The sequence below is a fragment of the Octopus bimaculoides genome, chromosome 3 (assembly GCF_046866305.1).
Source record: "Octopus bimaculoides isolate indiv1 chromosome 3, ASM4686630v1, whole genome shotgun sequence".
NCBI classification, from domain to species: domain Eukaryota; kingdom Metazoa; phylum Mollusca; class Cephalopoda; order Octopoda; family Octopodidae; genus Octopus; species Octopus bimaculoides.
This window is the reverse complement of record NC_142930.1, coordinates 127,830,824-127,845,823: the sequence shown is the minus strand read 5'-3', so window position 1 is coordinate 127,845,823 and position 15,000 is coordinate 127,830,824. Positions and strand designations below refer to the sequence as shown.

The following is a 15,000-nucleotide window of genomic DNA, read 5'->3' as shown; positions in this document are numbered from 1 at the left end:
CGTTTTAGAGCATTATATATACAAACATACAATTTCACATATTACGTATGTGTGTAGTTGAACAGGTGTATATTATATTATTAGTTTCATGGAGCACTCTTACAGTTATGATTCCGAGTTCATTCTCTTAATGTATGCTGATGGTATATATACATATAAATGTTTGAATATATATGCGTGTATGTATGGTAGATAAATTATTACAGATGTATACGCACCAAGAACACGAGTTCTTATCAAGGAGCATATACACATACAAGCACAAACATAAGTTTATATAAGTGTATATATTATATATATATATATATATATAAATGAATAGCGCGTTAATATACAAAATTATATATGGGGATTAATAGAAAAGCCTAGTTGAGCTAAAACGTGTGTGTATGTATATATATATATATATATATATATATAAAATTTATAGAAAAACAAAAGACGAAGACAGGTGTATGAACAACAAGTGTATTAGTTTGACGCTCGGGAAATAATGAAAATGTGTGTATATGTATGTGTATATATATATATATATATATATATATATATATATACAAACACACACAAGTAATGTAGTGAAAATACTTCTTTCGCATGTGTATCTGTATACATATAAGCATTATATACAAATTCAAACACCCACCTTTATTTAAAACACGCATACACACACGCACAAATACATACATATATGTATACCCACAACAAATAACTTATATTTTTATACAAATCTTTGTGTGTATGTGATGTTGGTTGTATATTTATAATAATATCGAATTCTACCAGAAGCACAAGGTCGCCAATGTTGAAAGATCGATATAAACTATTTCATCGAACACAGCGTAGACTTACTAGTTGATAGTATTTATTTTATCGACTCCAGAATGATAAAAGCCTTAACAGTTTTCAATAATAATAAATTGTAACAAAACATTATTACTATTGATCTATTCGTTGACGAAATGAATATTTTCTACAAGAACTGTCGAACTGATATTAAGAAGAAATAAAGTTAGAAAACGATTGTAGCAGATTTTTTTTTACCTTGAGTACCAACCATAAATGGAAAAGGAAGGACATTGCGGATTAATTATTTTAATCCAGCACTTTTCACCATATTGAACGTACGTAATATTGAAAAACTTCTACATTAATAAAATGTTGGTTGGAAGAAAGAATACTGTAGACAAACGGAGAGGAGAAATGCTTGGCAATATTAACTGCGTATTTCTACGTTGCGTCTAAAAATTCTGCCAAGGTTCCAGGGTCGATATTACTGCAAGTACTAATAATAATTTTACTGACATTGGTTCAGTTCTATTCTCGTATCTGTTTCTAACTAAATTTTGGCATTTCTTTGTAGTTAATAGCAAAATTTAATTGATAATGTCCCTGTTTTAGTGGCACTAAAACGAACTGATTTTTTTCTTTTATTTCTGTTTATCAATTATCAAGTATTTATAAATACCATACGACCAAAATAAAGCTTCTCTCTTTCTGAGGTTGTCTATATAACTGGAAAAGGCGTTGAAAATCAAACTAGTATTTTTAAACAAGATGTGAAGGACGCTTTAACTAAAACAGACCCGAGGTTCTCAACCCATTTTTACCTATGATTACCATTTTACTCAGGTGGCCCTACATAGCCATTTAATTCTATTATATTTTTATAATTAAATGTTATTAGGAATGGTATTTAAAATATCGTTAAGATGTCTTATGGGTTGTCGACGTATAACCAATTTATAACATGAATTTAAATAACGAAATCTCATATGGACCCCGCTAAGACTGACCCTGGTGTAGACACAGCTAACCCTAAAGGACAGGGTGGTAACGTTTGAGAGATCGGGGTAGCAGTGTAGATGAATAATATCAGGCGTTGTTCTGACGCCCATTTAAATATTGAGATCAAATTAACTTACTAAATAATTAAATATCTTTTTGCCAGAGTCAGAAATCATTTTTAAATAAGTTTTCTTTTTCCTTCCATAATTAACAAAAAACAAAAACGTGTAAAGAAAAACAAATACGACAGAACAAGAAAAATAGAGATAAAAAAAAAACGTACCAATATATGTATTTTCCTTTTCTTCGGGTGGTACCCAGTACCAGTGACTGCACATAGTAACTGACTTTCTATATATTATTATTTTTTTACACTAAACACATTATTAATAATATTGAATCCAGAAGTCTTGACGTCCACATCTTGTTTCAAAAATCGGGTAAATTCATATGGAATATGTGTTGTAATATATCAACATTGCGTAAAACACACAAGATACTTCCATACGATCGACCATCGTATCCGCGTATATATGTATGTGTATATGAAGGTATGTATGAAAGTGGGGCGTTAGTTATGGCAGTATGCAGGGCTCTAGAAGATAACTTTTTTTCTTTCACCCCTTTCGATGGTTGCTGTACATTTATATATACATATATATTTATATATTCACTTCTTGTTGGTCGTTTCCATATATATATATATTATTCGTTATTATTTTTAAATTATCATCCTCTTTTCATTGATGTTTCTTCTTTGCTTGTATCCGTAAAAGTAATTTTTAACAGAATAAAAATAAAATTCGAATATAACAACAACAATAATAATAATAATATTTTGCGCGGGGTCTTGCTTTTCTACGATGATCGACTTTCAGAGTGTATCGATTAAATAAGACAGCCGTTCGCTTCTGATGCTTGCCAAGGAGGACGAGAGGTAACAACGTCGATATGTGTGTCTGTGTGTTGTGTATATTACATGTGGTGTCTGTGTGTAGAAGAGAAAGAGAGGGGGCAAACGCTGTCTGTATTAGAAATGCATGCACGCTATATGCGTGCGCGATTCTCCGCCGCATGCGTGTATATACGACTGTGTGCACATGCTTTCGTACTCACCAGTAAGTATATGGGAATATTGTAAATACGTACGACTGTGTGTACGTGTAGCCTTTTCACACAGGGTGTATATGTATGCGAGTCTTGTTTTCGTTTCTATTTGTGTATCTGTGAGTGAGTGTGTATGTGTGTGTGCTTGTGTATATTTAGTGATAATGTGAGAGAAGGTGGGGGGAAAAGGCAGAAAAACTGGTGGAAAGGGAAAAAGAAAAACAAGGAAGACAAGTAATGGCGATGATGGTGGTGGTGGTGTTGGTGGTGGTGGTACTTATTGGTATACTAATGATTATAGCGGCGACGGCGTCGGAGGCAGTCGTGACGGTGGCTGTTACGGTAGTAGTAGTAGTGAGGAACTATCAATGGTGATTGTATAGGTTAGTGGTTGTGGTGGTGTCGGAGGCGGCGGTAGCAGAACGATAAGAGTTGTAGAGATGGCGGCGTAGTAAGAGAGAATATGAGAATAAGGTGTGTGTGTGTGTGTGTAAAGGAGAGAAGCATGTGTGTTTATGTGACTGTAAATACGTGTGTATGTATTTGTGGAGGGAGTGAGGGATTGTGAGTGGTGTGAGGGAAAGTAAGAGGTTAGGAAATGAAAGAGAGTGACCGTGCGCGGTGAAAAGGAGGGAGACGCTGAGAGCTATGTGTGAGAGAGAGAAAGATAAAGGTTAATTGAAAAGGAAGAGAAAAAGGTTGTGAGAAGAGTGTAGGAGAGAGAGTAGAGGAAGAGGAAAGTAGTGGAATAGAGAGAGGGGAGAAATGAGGCGATAGAGTGAGAGAGGGAGGGAGGATGGGAGGGAGATGGAAGATAGAGAGGAAAAGAGGTGAGTGTGGAGGTGCGTATGAAATATGGAAAGAAAACAAAACAAAGGAAAAGAGAAAAGAGAAACAAATAACAAAAATAAAACGTAAACAAAACAAATATATATAAAAATAAATAATGAGAGGGAGAGGAAGAAGTAAGGAGGAAAGGAGAGAGAGAGAGAGAGACTTGAAATAAAGATAGGGGAGGAGTTTAGAGGAGGAGGAACGGGAGTATGTGAAGTAAGAAAAGGGATGTAGTGAGAGGGAGGGGGCGCTAACACTAGCAGAGTCTGACGTGGGGGTGGTGACGGCGTTGAACGCCAGTGACGTGGTGGTGGTGGTGGTGGTGGTGATGGTGTCGGTGTTAAGGCAGGTTGTCGAGTGAAAGTGGGTTGGGTTTGGTTGTGTGATGTGGCGGTAGGGTCGGAGGGGGTAGTAGTAACAGTAACAGAAACACCAGTACTAGTGGTAGTCGTAGTGGTGGTGGTGGTGGTAAGAGTAAACGAAGAAGCGGTGGAAGGAGGAAGGGAAGGCGAGAGACGACGACGTCACATGTAAAAGCTGGGATTGAAGGCGATACGCAAGAAAGAGAAGACAAAGTAGTAATAGCAGTGGTAGTAATAGTAGTAGTAGTATTGTGCTTTGTTGGGAAAAAGCTTCTGTCGTCGTCGTAGTCGTAAGATGAACAGGTACTTTTATCTATTCGTAATTCAGTAACACAGCGCGGCTTTCTAACCCAGTGAGCATGCCAACTGCTAGAAATAGCAGCCAAAATCTGCCTTTTTACTCTTTTATTTTTTTTACTTGTTCCAGTCGTTGGACCGCGCCCGTGCTGGGGCATCGCTTGGAACGGTTTCAGTTGAACAAATTAACTCCAGTACTTCTGGGGTTTTTTTAAACATGGCGTTTATTCTATCGCGCTCTCTTTTGCCGAACCGCTAAGTTACGGGGAACGTAAGGTAAACAACGAACACCAGTCGTCAAGCGGTAGGGGTGGGATAAATACACACACACACACAGAAACTTTGGTTGGCATAGGGCTATAGTAGGATGCACTTGCCCAAGATGCCAGGCCATGGGTTTGAAACCGGACCTACGTCTAAATAAAATAGATAAATAAGGAGGTATACATTTGAAGATTTGGCCGTATTTATATAAAAACGGGGTTGTTGTCCATTCAATGTAGGTTGAAGAGCAATCCGAAAAAGGTTGGTTGCGAACAAGACAAATAAATGACAAGTGGGTGACGAGTAATTTAATGAACGGGTGGGTGGGTGTGTTGCTAGTAGTCGTTGTTGGGTGGGGCTGGGTAATGACGGGTGGAAGGCTAAGGGAAAATTTTCATGGATTTCGAATTTTGAAGATTTTGATAAGAGTACGGCGAGAGACGACCTCAGAAAACCGTTCGTTAAACGTGTGTCTGTGTGTCCGTATCAGGGTTGGCGTCTATTTGGGCGCGCGCACAAACACACGCACACACGAGTGTCACTAATATACTTGCTTAAGAATAATAAATTTGTACTCTACCAAAGAGTTTAATCTAACCCATCGGATTAAAGTAAACTGTTTTTTAAATAACTGAACATGAAAACAAGCGCACACGTACACAAAGTAAAATTATGTGTGTGTGTGCATATATATACATATATATATATATACATGAACAAATATATATACTCTCTTTTACTTGTTTCAGTCATTTGACTGCGGCCATGCTGGAGCACCGCCTTTAGCCGAGCAAATCGACCCCGGGACTTATTCTTTGTAAGCTTAGTACTTATTCTATCGGTCTCTTTTGCCGAACCGCTTGATGACGGGGACATAAACACACCAGCATCGGTTGTCAAGCAATGCTAGGGGGACAAACACGAACACACAAACATACACACACACACACATATATATATATATATACATATATACGACGGGTATCTTTCAGTTTCCATCTACCAAATCCACTCACAAGGCTTTGGTCGACCCGAGGCTATAGTTGAAGACACTTGCCCAAGATGCCGCCGAGTGGGACTGAACCCGGGACCATGTGGTTGGTATGTACGCGTGTATATATATATATGTGTGTGTGTGTGTAAACATACTTAGGAACACGTGAATATATATCGAAGAGAGGTTATAGGCCACCGGCCAAGTACGGCCTGAAGTCATGTCGTTAAAGCTAAGCGCTTTAGTGACGTTAAAACTCAGACTAACCCCATACATGGGCCGTATCTTGTTTCAGAATTTTCGTATTTCTTTATTAAATTTTTTATATACGCACAATACAAAATATATATATATATAAATATATATATACATATATATATACATATGTATATATATATATATATATATATATATATATATATATATATATATATATATACATACATATGTATATATATATATATATATATATATATATATATATATATGAGACACAGTTTAGGGCAGCGATGTCAAATTCTCTTATACACCAGATGTGCCATCAAAACTCTTGATTGGACCATATCAGGTGGGGGAGAAGAGCCATGCAAGGAACGTGAAGAGAGCAAAGCATAAAGACAGAAAATCACGGTGGTGCTCCAGCATGACCGCAGCCACTTGGCTGAAACCCATAAATAAATATATATATATATATATATATACAAATGCATACATACACACACACACATATATATAAGTATATGTATATATAGGGAGAGATAATATTTATGTATATACAGACGCGCACATATCTCTATATAAATATGTAAATTTATATAATTGTATATAACACGCATGGGCATAAAATATGTACACAGACTGCAAATACATACAAGCATATATATATTTATACATGTGTGTGTGTGTGTGTGTACATAATTTTCCAAGAAATTCCATAGAGGGGACATTAACCAACACGTGGTTTTTACAGAAGTCACTTGCCCAGTGTACCACGCCGTGGGGCCGAACCAGGAACACGTCGTTGCGTGGCAATCCTATTCATAGTTTTGAAGTGTGAGTGTACGCATGTATTTGTGGATATATTTTCACAAATCTCTCTCTCTCTCTCTCTCTCTCTCTCTCTTATATCTATTTATCTATCTGTCTTCCTCTATCTTTCTATCTATCCCTCTATCTACCTTTCTTCTTACCCATCTCCCCCTCTCGCCCTGCTTCTTTCTGTTATTCTAACTTCTACTTCGCTGCTATACACTCCTGTTTCTTCCTCCTTGTTCCACTTCCTCCCTCCACCATCCTCTCTGCTCTCGTGTGACCTGTGGTCACCTTTCTTTTCACTCCAGCCGCTGTGAAGGCAAGACGAACTACTAGCGTTCTACATCAGATTCGCGTTTGGCCGTACGGCTTTTTTATGTTGTTTTCACTGTCGAATTTTTCCTGTCTTGGTTTACGTTTGCCACCTTGGAATCCTCTCTTTAGTGGGTTGATCCACTACTCAGGAAGAGACTATTCTAGAGTACGTTCTGCCTTATCTTCGAAACGTCTAGTTAGAATAGAGGCAGCTGATGAATATTTCCAAGTGGTTTTCTGTTTTCCTATGTGTTCGTTCCGTTGGCTGTAGTTCATTGTTCTAACGTCCTGTACCCTGATATGCATCTACATACACATGTAGATGTAAGTATATACATATATGTGTGTATACATGCATATATATTCTTTGTATTATTATATATATATATGTATGAGGGATAGCCACTAAGTGAACATCCAATATGCTAGATGACTTAGTGGTCATCCCTCTTATATTTATGTAATATAATTTTTCTGAATCTTCAGATTTTTTCAGTATGCTAGGCCACTGGTTTAAATTGATATTAATCAAATTAATATTCAATTTTTTATCCTTACTATATAACATATATATATATATATATATATATATATATATATATATATATATATATATCATACACATAGATATGACTGCTTGTATAGTGTAGTGTTCAATATATAGATATACACATACAAATATATATAAATTTGTATATATATATATATATATATATATATATTTGCATATACCTATTTAAATTTGTAATATATATATATGTACACATGTGTGTGCATACATTTCAATGCGTGAATGTATATGTATCTATATATATTTAAATAAATCAGTACATATATATATATATATATATACATTTCAATGCGTAAATGTATATGTATCTATATATATTTGAATAAATCAGTACACACACATATATATATATATATATATACATGTAAATACACATGTGTGTTTTTTGATGTCCTGTACCCATATATGCATGTATGTATACATATATGTATGGATATATATATGTGTGTGTGTGTGTGTGTGTGGTGTCTGTAACGACGGTGACTCAGTATGGCTACAGCTTTGAGCTGAAACCGATTTTTTTTATATATATATATATATATATATATTATCGGTTTCACCGTCGTTACACACACACACACACATACATACATATATATATAACTTCTTTCTGCGAGTAGAAGCTTCGCAAAGAAAGTGAAGAGGTGTAGCAAGTGCTAGAGGTAACGAAGGTTGGTGGGGGGGGGGGGGTTTCATTGTTAGAGCTTACAAAATACGGACGCTTTAATAAATACAAGATATTCATAAAGAGCAAACAGGGTTAAGACTTATACGACAAAAACAATGGGTAAATAAATGTTAGCGGTAGTAGCAGCAACAACATAGAAGGAAAAGGGAGTAGAGGGGTGAGGAGGAGAGATATTGTTAATGGGAGAGAAAGAGAAACGATGTAGATTTAGAAAGTCACATTCGAGGTGGTGTCTTCATACACACACATACACACACATACACATGCATACCAACACAGGCATGTGTGTTTTGGTCAGTTAAGTCGTCTGCGGCCAGTTGTTTGAGAAAAATTACCAGATTAATGAAAAACTGTTTTTATTATAACTGAACATAAAGACAAACTATATATATATATATATATATATATATATATATATATATATATATATATATATATATATATATATATATATTAATATATATATGCATATATCCATACATATATGTACATACCTACATCTATATGTATACATACATGCATATATAGGTACAGGACATCAAAAAAAAAAAATGTTGAACACAATGAGAAACTTTTTTTTTGATGTCCTGTACCCATATATGCATGTATGTATAATATAGATGTAGGTATGTACGTATATGTATGGATATATATGTATATATATTTATATATTATTCATATCATTATATGATCGAACGCCACGCATCCTTTTCCAAGTATATATATATATATATATATATATATATATATACCCTGATATGCATGTATATACACATGTAGATGTAAGTATGTACATATATGTGTGTATACATGTATATATATTCTTTGTATTATTACATTATTGAACGCACACGTCCTTTTTTGCAAGTAAGTCTACTATTATTCTGACGTGACTATCTTTCTATCTATCTATCTATCTATCTGTCTATCTATCTATCTTTCTATCTACTTATCTGTCTTCCTCCATCTTTCTATCTATACCTCTGTCCTGGCCTCTACTTCACTGCTATACCCTTCTGTCCCTTCCTCCTTGTTCCACTTCCTCCCTCCACCATCCTCTCTGCTCTCGTGTGACCTGTGGTCAACTTTCTTTTCACTCCAGCCGCTGTGAAGGCAAGACGAACTACTAGCGTTCTACCTCAGATTTGCGTTTGGCCGTACGGCTTTTGAATGTTGTTTTCACTGTCCATTTCTTCCTGTCTTGGTTTGTGTTTGCCACCTTGGAATCCTCTGTGTAGTGGGTTGATCCACTACTCAGGAAGAGACTATTCTAGAGTACGTTCTGTCTTATCTTCGAAACGTCTAGATAGAATAGAGACAGCTGATGAAGGGATATTCCAAGTGGCTTTCCGTTTTCCTATATGTTCGTTCCGTTGTCTGTAGTTTATTGTTCTAACGTCCTGTACCCTGATATGCATGTATATACACATGTAGATGTAAGTATGTACATATATGTGTGTATACATGTATATATATTCTTTGTATTATATATATATATATATATATATATAGGCGCCGGAGAGGCTGTGTAGTATACCATCGACATGGTTCGGGTTCAATTCCACTACGTGGCACCTTGGGCAAGTGTTTTCAATTATAGCCTCGGGCCGACCAAAGCTTTATGAGTGGATTTGGTAGATGGCAACTGAAAGAAGCCCGTCGTGTATATATATGTGTGTGTGTCCTCATTATCGCTTGACAACGGTTGGTGTGTCTACTGCCCCGTAACTTAGCGGTTCTACAAAAAGAAAACAAACTGATAAAATAAGTACTACAAAGAATAAGTCCTGGGGGTCGATTCGTTCGACTATAGGCGGTGCTCCAGCCTGGCCGCACTCAAATGACCAAAACAAGAGAATAAAAGAATATGTACACACATGTATAGACATGTATCTATGAATTTGCATCTCTCTCTCTCTCTTATATACATGTGTGTGTGTGTGTGTAATCTATGATTGCATATACACATGTGGCCTTGGTCTTGTTCGCTAAAACAAATTAAAGAACATGTACCTATGTTAAAATACATGTCTGCTTGTGAGTTCATTTGTTTGAGGTGTTTGTATGTATGTGTGTGTGTGTGTGTGTGTGTGTGTGTGTGTGAGGCAAAGAATAAAAGAGAGAATGGCTAGATTAAATATATAAACAATGGTGCATAGAAATAAAACAAAGCGTACAAATATTTTCCCACCACGCATTACACAAACACACACCGCCACAGACACACACACACACACACACACACACACACACAATGTGTTGGGCGGCATGGGGGGCACGGGAATTAATATCCGTGTATGAGTGGCAAGAGATGTGGGGGGTTCGGGGCGGAATGAGATAGATATATTAATAGGTAAAGAGAGAGAGAGAGAGGGAGTGAAAGGGTGTGACGAATGAAAAGTAGAAAAGTAATTTAGAATCGGGGTGAGGTGCGTAGAGACTAGAAGACAAACAGGAAATAATGTAGATAAAGAGAAAGAGAGAGAGAGAGAGAGAGAGAGAGAGAGAGAGAGAGAGAGAGAGAGAGAGAGAGAGAGAGATAGGTAGAGAGATAGATAGGTAGGTAGAGAAATAGATTGAGAGATAGAGAGATAGACAGATAAATAGATAGATAGATAGATAGATAGATAGATAGATAGATAGACGTAAATATATACATACGTAGACAAATATGCACAGGTAGGTATATATAGTTTTGTAGACACAGAGACAGGCAGATAGACTGCACAGAGAGAGAGAGAGAGACAGACAGATAGATAGATAATAGAGATACGTAGATAGATTGATAATAGAGATGGATAGATAATAGAGATTGATAGATAATGGATATATATATATATATATATATATATATATATATAGATAGATAGATAGATCGCCAGATACCTATCTATCTGTTTCTCTTTAACACCCAAGCTTTATATAAATGTGTGTGTGAGGGGGGGGGCGTTCATTACAGATTTAATGCGCGCGTGTGTGTGTTTTTCATTCGCAACGACAAATGCCATCTGAAATAGTTTTATACATTTATAACCAATAAACACAGTTTTGCCGACAACCTAGGTCCAACAGCACTAATGATGGCTTCTTCCTTTCTAGGTGTGTGTGTGTGCTGGTTACATACATACATACATACATACATTATATATATATATATATTTTTTTTTTTATAGAGCAGGCGTGGATTTGTGGTAAGAAGCTTGCTTACCAAACAACATAGTTCCGGGTTCAATCCCGCTGCGTGGCACCTTGGACAAGTGTCTTCTACTATAGCCTCGGGCCGACAAAAGCCTTGTGAGTGGATTTGGTAGACGGGAACTGAAAGAGGCCCGTCGTACATATATATGTGTGTGTGTGTTTGTGCCCCCCCCCCCCATCGCTTGACAACCGATAACGGTTCGGCAAAAGAGACTGATAGAATAAAAATACCAGGCTTAACAAAGAATAAGTCCTGGGTAGGGGTGTGATTTGTTCGACTAAAAGGCGGTGCTCCAGCATGACCGCGGTCAAATGACTGAAACAAGTAAAAGAATAACAGAATAAAAGAATATAAACATTAATGAAATCGCTTTGCAAGATACCTGATTTGAAATCGTGTGTTGAAACATACCTTGTTATATTTCAGGATGATCATCTTCCAATTTTTCATTTCATTATATTTTATTTTATTTTTGCAAAATAAACTACACGCACTATGCACTCGTTCTTCACTTCAGCTATATTATTATTATTATTATTATTACTATTATTATTATTATCATTATTATTATTATTATTATCATCATCATCATCACTTTAGTGCCCTTTGTCTCAAATCTTTCGTTCCACATTCTGCGACCTCTTCGACAATTTTTCTTACCGATGTGAGACACTAAAATGAAATGATAATAATAATAATAATAATAATAATAATAATAATAATAATAATAATAATAATATTAATAATAATAATAATAATCTTTTTTCTACTATAGGCACAGGGCCAGGAATTTGCAGGGAGGGAGACAGTCGATTACATCGATTCCAGTGTTTTATTGGTGCTTGCTTAGGTTATCGACGCCGAAATGGAAGAAAGTCAAAGTCGACCTCGGCGGAATTTGAACTCGGAAAGGTAGAGACGGTTGAAATGCCGCTAAGCATTTTACCCCGCATGCTAACCATCCTGCCAGCTCGTCACCATAGTAGTAGTAACAATAATAACAATAATAATAATGATAAAACTGAAGTGAAGTGCGTGTGGTTATTTTGACAAAATAAAATGACCGTCCCCAAATTTAACAATATATATATATATATATATATATATATATATATATATATATATATATATATATATATATATATATATATTCAACTTTGGCAATAGGAAGGTCAGCTGGGACTTCGAAGTTCCGGATTCAGTTAGAAGTTTAATATGTACTGAGGCATTTATTCAGTTTAATGTTAAATTGTTTTTTTTTTTAATGAATAATTTGAAATAAAAATTACACACACACACATATACAGAGGTATACACACACATACATGAGCATATGCAAATATACAGCATGGGTACATGCATTTTGTGTACGTGCAAAAGTATGGATACCTATATGAATATGTGTATGCGCGCGCGCGCGTGCTTAGATATGTATGGATATATCTATATACATGTATATGTACAGATGTGTGTACATTTGTATTTATATATGCATACATAATGACGTATAAATATATATATATATATATACACGAGTATGTGTAAAGTGTACATATGTATATATAAATGTAATTGTATATATATATGTATGTATATGTATGCACACAAATTCGAAACTACATAAATATATATATATATATATATATATATATTATAAATTAACTACCAACAAAAATAATTGGTAAGCTAACTCAAAAAATCATCACCAAAATAGTAGAAAAAAACGACAGTGAAGGTATATATATATAAACACATACGAGTATATGTATGATTGTATATATGTATGTATAAATGTGTGTGTAAACACCAACTGGTGCTTGTATGCGTATGAAAAGGCTTCGAACCGCACGCCAGTGAGTTAATATCAAATACATTTAGTAGAAACACCTCCAATCTAGGCTTCATCATCCGACATAGCTAGTACCACCAGGAATAACTAACAACAAAAGTAGAATTATAGGGAAAGTGATGTTTATTGTACATTAACAATGTAATAATAATAATCGATATATTAATAATAATCGATATATTAATACATGAACAGCAGGGAGAAGGTATGGGTTGAAAATATCAACAAGAACGGGTAGAAATGAGAACGGATGGCGGGGTTGAGGCGAGAGATGGCTGAGCGCCGATGTAAGAATTTCTTTTAAAATATCAATTTATATTCAAATCAATTTCTCTCTCTCTCTCTCTCTCTCTCTCTCTCTCTCCCTCTCTCTCCTTCCCATGTCTATCTATCTATCTATCTATCTATCTATCTATCTATCTATCTATCTATATACATACACACACACACACAATTATACATACATCCGCCAATACAGACACGCGCATATATATATATATATATATATATGAGATATATATATATATATATATAAGGATATATATATATATATATATATATATATATATATATATATATAAAGATATATATATTTATATATAAGGATATATATATTTATATATAAGGATATATGTATTTATATATAAGGATATATGTATATTTATATATAAGGATATGTATATATATATATAAGGATGTATATACGGTCTTCTTGATATATGATACATGCATGTAAATAAATACATACCTATGTATTATACACATATATACAATATTGTACGCACACGCACACACATACATATTCGAATATATATGTGTATGAATACACACATATATGCATATATATAAGTATGTATATGTATATATTTGTGCATATACATATATATGTATGTATATATATATATAATACAAAAGGTGCGTATAATACATACATATGTGTATGTATATAATAATATAAAAATAAAATAAAATAAATACATATACATATCTATATATAGTTCAAAAAACAATAACAAAAAAACAAAAAACAACAAAGTGAGGACGTGATATGGATAGTATTATTGGTCTGTCTATATATATATATATATATATATATAGTGTGTGTGTGTGTGTGTACATACACGCTCACTCATATAGGTTTGAGGGGAGGGGGTATGTGCAGGGGGGGGGGTGCGTAAGTAGTTGTAAAAGTGAATAATGCGTGAAAGCACGACTCGGCTTTTCCCGTATTCCCGCCGAAGCTTATTCGAGAAATTTTCATTACGGGGAAATCTGTCTGTAATATACACTTATAACATACTACTTATATTGTACATACATACACACACACACACACACACACACACACACACACACACACAAACACACACACACACACACACACACACACACACAATTCATATAAGTGGTACATTTTATACTGATTATTCAGTCTTCTTATCTTCACGCTTAGTTCTACATATATATATATATATATATATATGTGTGTGTGTGTGTGTGTGTTTGTGTTGATTAAATATAATGTAATGCATCCACAGACATAACTAATTTTCACACGTGTGCATGTATGTATGTATGTATGCATTTATCAGATAAAACATGTTTACATGGTTCCAGGTTCAGTCCCACTACTTGCCACCTTGTGTAAGTAAGTGGCTTCTATAGCTTCGGGCCTTGTGAGTGGGTTTAGTAGACGGAATCTA

General features: G+C 34.9%; 1 long non-coding RNA gene across 1 annotated transcript in view; it reads right to left on the bottom strand.

Annotated features, from left to right (window-relative positions):
* Positions 1-15,000, bottom strand: part of LOC149136685 (uncharacterized) — a 223,870-nt gene that overhangs the window by 33,405 nt on the left and 175,465 nt on the right. The window lies entirely within an intron of this gene.